Raw genomic sequence first — 9,572 nt, forward strand, 5'->3', positions numbered from 1 at the left:
CAATATACCCCAATCTGATTTATTCATTACCAATGATGAAGATCTCGGCTGTCACTTCTGTGGATAAAAAGCAAAGGGACTCATGTAAGTAAAAAAGTTTGTGTTCTTGGTTTGAAGGTAATTCATGTGGTCCATGGAATTGTTTCAAAGGAATGAGTGGCTACTGCAGACATAAAATCAAAAGATGTCACATATGGACCACTGCTGAGAAAGTGTAATGAACCATGGGTTAAGACTGATCCATTTTAGTGAAACTGAGATCCATTAAAAACAAAGTTGGAGGGTTTTGCATTCATTTTCACAGTTGCTTAATATTCCATTTTATTTTTGCACAACATTTTAAGAATATTTTTCAGCTGATAACAGTCTAGATTGTTAAATCATGGAGGAGGGGGCACCTAGAAAGATAGAAAGTATTGTCAGTGCTCTAGTTGTGGGGTAAGATAGTAGGTTCATTGTAGTACTTTTAAAAGATGAAGAAATTAGATGAAAGATGAGTAAGCAGGGAGTAGTAAAACTACATGCCCATGGGATGGGCATGATGCAAGGTTATTGATTAATCTATATGTGAAACACTGAGAGCCAATTGAAAATAGACCTCATTTGCTAGCTCTGTGGGGAATAAATAGCTGTAACAGCTCTCTGCAATATTCAAAGATCTTGCTCTTGGGTTTTTGTGATTCACGGGAATCATTTTTTTTTTAACTCAATGAAACCATGAATGAAATAATCAGTAAATAATGAATGCATAAACAATCCATAAACAAGAGTTTGGATCAATGATGAGAGTTCTGGGGTATATGAATCAAGAATTTTGATTAAACCCTAACTCTGAGGTCCATTAGAAAAAGACTTAGTTTTTCCCTCTAGGGGAATAGAGTTCAGAGCCAACTGGGGATCTGTTCTTAGGTCTTAGTTGTTCCTGGTTATGGTGTGTATTGATGTAAATGAATCAATGAGTGCATGAATGAATAAATGAATAAATGTGTAAGTGAATGAAGACAAAACAGGTTACACCTGAGTGTCCATGTTGGCATTCTGGGCTGGTGGGAGGATGATCTAGTCATGTATTTCTGTGGGTAATCAGCCTGTGGGCAATTGTTAGCATTTTTGGTGTTCAGGTATAGATTCTCAGGTAATTATTTATGGTTATAAGTTATTGAATTAATATGATTGTATCTCAAATGATTATTTAAAAAAGGGCAGACTATGAACAAATATGGAGCATGTGATGTGAAGTAAGGTTAATGAATAATCCTGGTCAGATTATTCCATTGAAAATTAAATAAATAAATGAAAGGATTTGTACAGTCATAAAGTAAGATAAAGCTAGGATTATTTGTGAGAATGTGCCATGATGCTAGATTTAAAATTTATCTAATTCTGCACAAAGTTCGTGAAAATAATTAGTAGGCTATTAACTAAGAGCAGGGAGTATACAGTCACGCACCGTAATGTTTAAAAGCCTTATTCTTGAGTTAGGTGTTGGATTCAATGATGCTTGTTGCTACATAGCTTAAAATTAAAAATAGAATAAGTTGATAAATTAAAAAGGATTGCAGCTTTTGCACCAATAATGAGAATGTGATATGATCCAAGTTTATGATTAATCTGGCAGTGCAGAGCTCACATCCATTTAAAAACATCTAATGTAGACTATTTAGAACTGGCTTTTTCCTTTACTGAATGAACATACCACAGCCAACTCAATCATTTTCTAATGGCGAATATTTTAGCTGTTGGCCTTTGTCAGTAAAGAGCACAGAGACCAATATAAATAACTGTTAAAGTTCATGTTCTTAATTTGGGGAGCTTGTTCATGGATTTTTAAGGAGTTATTTTTTAAAAACTGGTTTTACATATATAAATAAAATTAAAGAACACCAAACATCGACCAAGAATGGGAATGTTATGAACCAAGGTTCATGATTAATCATTTTTAGGGCCACATAATATCCCATTTTAGTTTGACCCCCAAATATATTTAGAAATCCATTCCTTGATCAAGATCAAGGTCATTTACCTGTTGAGGATGGAGAACATAGGAAGAAAATTACATTGTTTTAGTTGTGAGGGAAGATGGTGGTTCATAGTTTTTATTCTACCATCTTTACAATATGGACAAATTAGGTAAAGAGACAAGCAAAAACCTTTTATCAATATGGCATTGCTATGAAGCACAACTGTTGATCAATCTGTACATGCAACACAGAGGTGCATTGAAAGAAGACATTAAATGTATTAGTTCTGTGGGACAAGTGTGAACAGACCTTCCTTAGTAACAATCACTCATCTTGTTCTTGGCATTTATAATTCATGGATATTGATTGTATTATAATTTATGCATGTAAAAATGATCCAGAAAGGAAGATATGAATGAAGAAGACAAAAAATGCAAAGTCTGGATCCATGATGAGTGTCTTGGGGTGTCGGAATTAAGGATTCTGATTAAACTCTAGAGCTCTGAGGTCGTTATAAAAAGAGATCTAGTTATTCACTCTATGGTAAGGGTGCTTGTGGCATAAGAAAGGAATATTCAGGATCCTGTTCTTGGGCTACGTGTTCCTTGGGTATGGTTTTTTTTTTTTCTTAACATCTCTTTTGGAGTATAATTGCTTTACAATGCTGTGTTAGTTTCTGCTGTATAACAAAGTGCATCAGCTATACATATACATATATCCCCATTTCTCCTCCCTTTTGCATCTCCCTCCCACCTTCCCTATGGATTTTTTTTTATTATAAATGAAACAATGCATGAGTAAAGAAAGACACGAAGGAATGAGGAAAGACAAGGAAAGCCATATACTGTTCAATTATGAGAGTATGTTTTCAAATATTTCTGAAGCACTGAGGTCTAGGAAAATAAATATATCAAGGTTTTACCTCTTTCAGCAGGGAGCAAACAGACAAGTCTGCCCAAGATTGAATGTTGTTATTACGGATTGATGGTGGGTTACTGATCATTTATTTTGTTAAGAAAAGGGCAAAATGTTTGCACAAATAATTAAATATCTAATGGAAAAAAAATCATGGACCAGTGATGAGAATATGTCCTATAACGAGAGTTATGATTAATTTAAGATGGTTGACTGTGAGTATGTGATCACATGTTAATATTATTGGAAAGTTTTTGTCCAGTGGGTTATAATTAAAATAGTGACATATTATAATTACATATTACTGTTTGTGAATGAATGGGTTCATATTTTCCTTAAAAGATGCAAATCGCACACCAATGAGGAGCTCTATTATGAAATAAGCATGGTGATTATCCTGTTTTACACAGTTGATTTCCATACTTTAAAAAAACTCTAGGCTTTTCCTGTTTTACATAATGTGCACATAGACAGATGCACATAATAGTATTTTGTTTCTGGGTTGCTGCCCAATTTAGCATTTTCTGTTTTCTTTATATAATGAGCAGCTGGTGAACTTACTCCATGAGTAATTAACTGAATGAATGAATGAGTGAGTGAGTGAATGAATACATAAAGAAGAGTCAAGCTTGGGCCATGAAAAACAAGGATTAAAATTTGTCCAATTTGCACAAGAAAGAGTCATTAAAAAGGAAATCTGAGTTAAAGTTCTGACTTGTGGGTTAGAGTGTGGATTCAGTGGTGTTCATTATATTGCTTAAAATGAAAATTAAATAATTGAGTAAATAAAAAATAGTGATATTCTTGGGTCAAAGAAATGAAACAAGTTTTAGGTCTAATCTAGAACGCTACAGTTAGTATCCTCTAAACATACCTAAATTCATGGTTTTTCATTAAAGCCTGCTTTTCACCTCAGAATTAACACACCATAACTGATTTAATCATATCTAATGAAGAAGCATTTGGCTAATGCTTCTCTGTTTAAGAAGCATACATACCAAGGTGGGTAACATTCAAAGTTTATGTTCTTGGTTAGGGGAATTTGTTCATTTGTGCTCACTGAAATATTAAAAAAAATACATGGCTAGATAAAAGTATAAAATTAAAGAAGGCTGTACATTACCAATGACAAGAATAGCTTATGAACCATAGGTAATGATGTTTAATTCACTCCTGCACAACTGATGACTCCTACAAAAAGATGGAAGTGTTTCACACATTTTCAGAGATGTTTGCTACTCTCTTTTATATTTACATGCCAGTTGATATCAACATTTTTCCCTTCAAAAGATCTCAGTGAGAGGAAGGACATATGTCCTACATTGAGGGTCATTGCAAAGAGATCTAGTGTTATTGGCTCTATAGGAAATGAGCATATAGATAGATCATAGTAACATTCAAGGATCTTATTCTCAAGATTCTGTAATTTATATGTAGTGATTGTGTTATTATTGGACTAGTGAATGAATCAATAAACAAAGGGATAAAGTATTGAAGAAAAAGAGTGCTGAGCTTAGACCAATGATGACTCCTAGAGTGGGGGTTAGGTCTGAATCCAAAATTGTAATTAATTCCTATCTCAAAATCTGTGGTCTATTGAGTAAAAAGCAGAAGGTAAACTCCCTGGGAAATGAACTCATGAATGGATAAAGAAATATGTAAATGAATGAAGATAAGGAGGGCCACACAGAGACCAATTATGAAATTATGTAATAAAGGTTATTATTAGCGCCTGTTTGAAACACGGGGTTCCATAGATGAAGAGGTCAAAGCTCTGAACCCTTCCATAGGGACAGTATAGACAGAGATACCTCAGAGTCCAGGTTGCTGCTTTCATTGCTGGTTTGGTTGTTTTAATTAGAAAAGGAGAAAAAAAAAGTTTACATAAAGAGTTGCTTAAATAATTGTCTTATTGAGAGAGGGCCAAACATGAACCAATACTGAGACTGTGTCATATGATCAGAGTTAGGATTAATCTAACTCTATTCGCTGAGTCTTATTTTTAAAAAAATCAAGAGGATTTAGTCAGTTATGTCCATGGAGCACTAAGCAGTATATTCAGTGGTCTTATGCAGTGCCTTGCTTTTCATTGATATTGATATGTTGTTATAAGAGAATGAAGGAATGTATTTTATATATAGATTAGTTACTCAAAAGAAGGCCAAGGAAGGGCCAGTGAGGAACATGTGTTATGAACCAGAGGTAATGATTACTCCAGTTATACCCAAATGTTGTCCAGATAAAGAACGAGAATTCTGGGTTTCTCCCCACTTTGGCTAAAAGTGGTCAAGCACGGACCAATGGGACTGATATAGAAATTCACATGGAGAAATTCTTTAGAAAAATGGGTAATTTATTTCATGCCTAGTTATATACGTGAATCAATAAATGAATCACTAGATATATAAATCAGAAAAAATTGTGTGAATTGGTGAGAATATACCACAGAACGAAGATTTACATGTATCCAATTTTGCACAAGTGAGATCCATTAAAAGCACTCACCAAGCTGTTAAATTTATGAATAGGGAGTATGTAGACACAATTTATGACAGATGAAGCTTCTTATTCTCATATTGGTATTCATTGTATTATTTAAAAATAAAAATTAAATGAATCAACAAATAAAGAGTGCCATTCTTGGGCAATGATGAGATTATTAAATGACCCAAGTTTATAATTAATCAAATACTGAAAAAGTAACTCCCATTAAAGAAAATCTAACTATAGGCTCTTTCCTTTTTTGGAAAGTCTGTGTTTTCACCAAGTGAACGTACTACAGATGATTTAATCATTATCTAATGCTAAAGATCTTGGCTTTTACAAATTTGGTGGGTAAGGACAGAAGAGAGTGATGTAAGTAACAGAGTTTATGTTCTTGGGTTGGGTGGTTGGTTTATGGGTGTTGCTTAAAGTTTTCAAAGTAATAATTGGGTATATTAATAAATAAAACCAAATAGCACCAACATAGACCAGAACTGGGATTTATGATTGATTAATCTGATTTAGTACTCTTTTTAAAAAATAAATTTATTTATTTATTTATTTTTGGCTGCGTTGGGTCTTCGTTGCTGTGCGCGGTTTTTCTCTAGCTGCGGCGAGCGGGGGCTACTCTTCGTTGCGGTGCGCAGCCTTCTCATTGCGGTGGCTTCTCTTGTTGTGGAGCACGGGCTCATTGCAGAGCACGGACTCTAGGCACGCGGGCTCAGAAGTTGTGGCTTGCGACGTCTAGAGCACAGGCTCAGTAGTTGAGGCGCACGGGCTTAGTTGCTCCGTGGCATGTGGGATCTTCCCGGTCCAGGGCTCAAACCCGTGTCCCCTGCATTGGCAGGTGGATTCTTAAGCACTGTGCCACAGGGAAGCCCTGATTTAGTACTCTTAAAGTCCAATAAAAAAGATGCAGGTGTTTCCGTCACTTTGTGACAGAATAAAACACATTGTGTTTTATTTTTGTAGTGCAATTCATTTAAGTATGGCTCCATTGATAAAGATTTAAGCTATTAATTTTTTGAGGGAGGAGCACATAAGAAGATGGAAAAAATTGTTCTAGTTGTGGAGTGAGATTATGGGTCCCTTAGTTATTCACTGCGTCATCTTTAAATGAAAAGGGCCAAGCATGGACCAATGGGACTGATATGAAGCAAGGATGCTGATTAACCTATATGTGCAAAAAGCACATATATATATTGCAAAAAATGTCTGTTAGTACTGTGGAAAATAGGCATATAGACAGTTATTAGTGATATTCAAGGATGTTGTTCTTGGACTTTTTGATTCATGAGAATTGATTATATTATTATTAGTGAATCAATGAATAAAGGAATAAACAATGCATAAAAAAGGAAGAAAAAGATGCCCAATATAGACCAATGATGAGTATTCTGAGATGTATCAATCAAAGATTTTGATTAAGCTCTGTAACTTTGAGATTTATTAGAAAAAAAAAATCTTGTTTATTTCCTTTGTGGAAGAGGGGCTTACAGCGAAAGTCAGGAGTAGTCAAGGATGTGGTTCTTGAGGTTTAGTTCTTAATGCCTGTGAAATGTATTGTAAGTGAAGCAATGCAAGAATAAATGAAGAAGTGTAAATGAATGATGACCAATGATTCAAGTCTGCAATGAAACAAGGATTATTATTTAAATATATTATTTCCTGAAGCACTGAGTTTCATAACCTAAATAGATCAAGTCTCTCTTAACTGTTCTACATATGGGATATATTCTATTCCAGGAGTCCATGTTGTTTTGGGGTTGGTGTTGGGTAGTTTGTTGTTAGTTTATTTAGAAAAGGAACAAATCATTTACATTAGAAATAATTGTTTAAATAAGTGCCTAATTGAAAGAAGGCCAAGCATGGACTAATACTGGGAATATGATAGTATATGTGATGAAATCAATTCTATTCACTGACTATTATTTTAAAAAACAAGAAAGGATCTAACAAGTTATATCTGTGGACAATGAGTGTATGGACAGAAACTAGTATTTGTTAATATTCTCTTTCAGGGTCTTGGCTTGCATTCATTTCGGATGTGTTGTTAAAAGTGAATAAATGAATGAGTTCACATTTGCTCAATTATTTAAAAGAAGGTAGTACGTGGGTCAGTGAGGAGCAGGCATCATGAAACAAAGATAATGATTACACCATTTTAGATGAAAGAAAAGAAATCTAGCCTTATTTTACTTTGGACAAAGCATGTCAGCATTTGCATGAAATGGTATTTCAATTCTGAATACTGGTGGGTTTTACTCTTTCTTTAAAAAGATGAATAAATGATCACATTATTCTTTGAGTATTTAAATAAGAGAAAAACATGAGTGAGTCAGTGGATGAAAAATTAGGGTAAATCTTGGACCAATATTTCATGGTACACTCTGAGCAATGCATGAATGTGGTCCTTTAAAAAAGATGAATGGGGCTGTGAACTGTGTGGCTAGGGAGTATATAGATCAATAGAAGTACCAGTTACGTTAATTATTCTCATGTTAGGTGGCAGACTTAACAGCATTCACTACGCTAATTAAAAACTAAACAGTAAACAAGTCGATATATGAAAATTCAATAATAAGAAAGTGATAGGAACCAAGGTTTATGATTAATCTAGTACCTCATGACTCCAGTTCTTTAAAAATAGTTAAATTTATCTTGTTCCATTCTCTATAAAAATGTGCATCTCACGTCACAGAATGAAAGCACTATAGCTGATTTAATTATTCAATAGTCATAAGGTTTTAGTTTTTACCTCTGGGTAAGGAGTCTAGAGATGCTGGTAGACAACAGTCACAATTCATGTCCTTGGTGAAGGTGATTTGTTCATCCTGACATTATGTTAAAGGAAAAAATACTAAATACATAAATAAAATCAAAGTATGCCATGCAGGGACCAATAATGGTAATTAACCGAATTTTACATGTAATCCAATTAAGGGCAACTGAGATTCATTAAAAATGATGGAGGGCTTTTATTCATCTTCAGAGTTTTTAATATTTTATTTTATTTTATACCATGGTTAATTTAAACCTTTCCTCAGTGATAAAGAACTAGTCCATAACTCCTTGAAGGGGGAGTAGATAGGAGAAGAGAAAATAGTATTAATGTCCTCATGGTGAGATATGACAGTGGTTGGTTGATCATTGTATTGTATTAGTCATTTATTGCTGTGTAACAAATTACCCTACAAGTTAGTGGCTGAAAACAACAGTAAGTATTTGTTACCTATCACAATTGCTATGGGGCAGGACTCCAGGAGAGGATTAGTGGGCAGTTTTGGCTTAGGGTCTTTCGTGAGGTTGCAGTCAAGATGTCAGGTAGAATTGTAGATATATGAAAGCTTGGGCTGGAGGATCTGCCTCCATGGCTCACTTACGTGGCTAGGAAGTTGGTGCTGGTTGTTGGCAGGAGGCCACAATTTCTCCCTACATGGGCCTCTCCTCAGGACTGCTTGAGTGTCCTTACAACATGACAGCTGACTTCCCCAAAAGTAATAAATACAAGAGAAAGGGAGGTGGAAAACTCAGTGTATTTATAACCTAAATTCAGAAGTCATACACCATCACTCTCTCAAGTATTCTGTTGGTTATAGAGGCCAGGCATGATTTAATATGGGAGGAGATTGTGCAAGGCTATGAATACCAGGCCTCATGGATCATTGGGTGCCATCTTGGAGGCTGGCTACCACAGCTACCATCTTTAAAATGTGGAAAAATTAAATAAAAGAAGGACAAGCATGGACAAGGTATAAATATGGGATTGGCATGAAGCAAGTCAGCTGATAATCTCTATGTATAATGCTGAGATCTGCTGCAAAAAAGATGTAGCCTCTTAGTTTTATGGAAAACAAACCTATAGATAGAGCTTCGTAACATTCTAGGATATTGTTTTTAGTTTTTTTAATTTTATTTTTACACATTGACTTTATTATTATTAGTGGCTTAATGAGAGAATCAGTAAACAAAAGTATGCATGAATGGAAAAGGCTCCAAGTTTGGACCAGTGAATATCTGGGGTGCCTGGATCAATGATTTTGATTAAACCCTATAACTCTGAGGCCAGAGACCTAGTTAATACCTATATGGTAAATGAACTTACAGCAGAAGTTAATAATATTTAGGATTTTGTTAGGCTATTAAGGTTCGTAGGTCTGGATTGTATTACTGTAAGTGAATTAATGAACAAAGAAATATATATATATATAT

General features: G+C 34.6%; 3 non-coding genes and 1 pseudogene across 3 annotated transcripts; all 4 read left to right on the forward strand.

The window, feature by feature from the left end:
• The first annotated feature begins 772 nt into the window (after nt 1-772).
• LOC112409921 (small nucleolar RNA SNORD113/SNORD114 family) lies at nt 773-842 on the forward strand. Its single transcript, XR_003005278.1, has one exon. It is a non-coding gene; the product is annotated as a small nucleolar RNA SNORD113/SNORD114 family (small nucleolar RNA).
• Nucleotides 843-2,402: 1,560 nt separating this feature from the next.
• Nucleotides 2,403-2,474, forward strand: LOC112410006 (small nucleolar RNA SNORD113/SNORD114 family). Its single transcript, XR_003005297.1, has one exon. It is a non-coding gene; the product is annotated as a small nucleolar RNA SNORD113/SNORD114 family (small nucleolar RNA).
• Nucleotides 2,475-4,390: 1,916 nt separating this feature from the next.
• On the forward strand, nt 4,391-4,473 carry LOC112410018 (uncharacterized; annotated as a pseudogene).
• Nucleotides 4,474-6,738: 2,265 nt separating this feature from the next.
• LOC112409995 (small nucleolar RNA SNORD113/SNORD114 family) lies at nt 6,739-6,810 on the forward strand. The gene has a single exon (XR_003005294.1). It is a non-coding gene; the product is annotated as a small nucleolar RNA SNORD113/SNORD114 family (small nucleolar RNA).
• The last annotated feature ends 2,762 nt before the right edge of the window (nt 6,811-9,572 follow it).

This window comes from Neophocaena asiaeorientalis, unplaced genomic scaffold (genome assembly GCF_003031525.2).
Source record: "Neophocaena asiaeorientalis asiaeorientalis breed wild unplaced genomic scaffold, Neophocaena_asiaeorientalis_V1.1 scaffold476, whole genome shotgun sequence".
In the NCBI taxonomy this organism is placed as follows: Eukaryota; Metazoa; Chordata; class Mammalia; order Artiodactyla; family Phocoenidae; genus Neophocaena; species Neophocaena asiaeorientalis.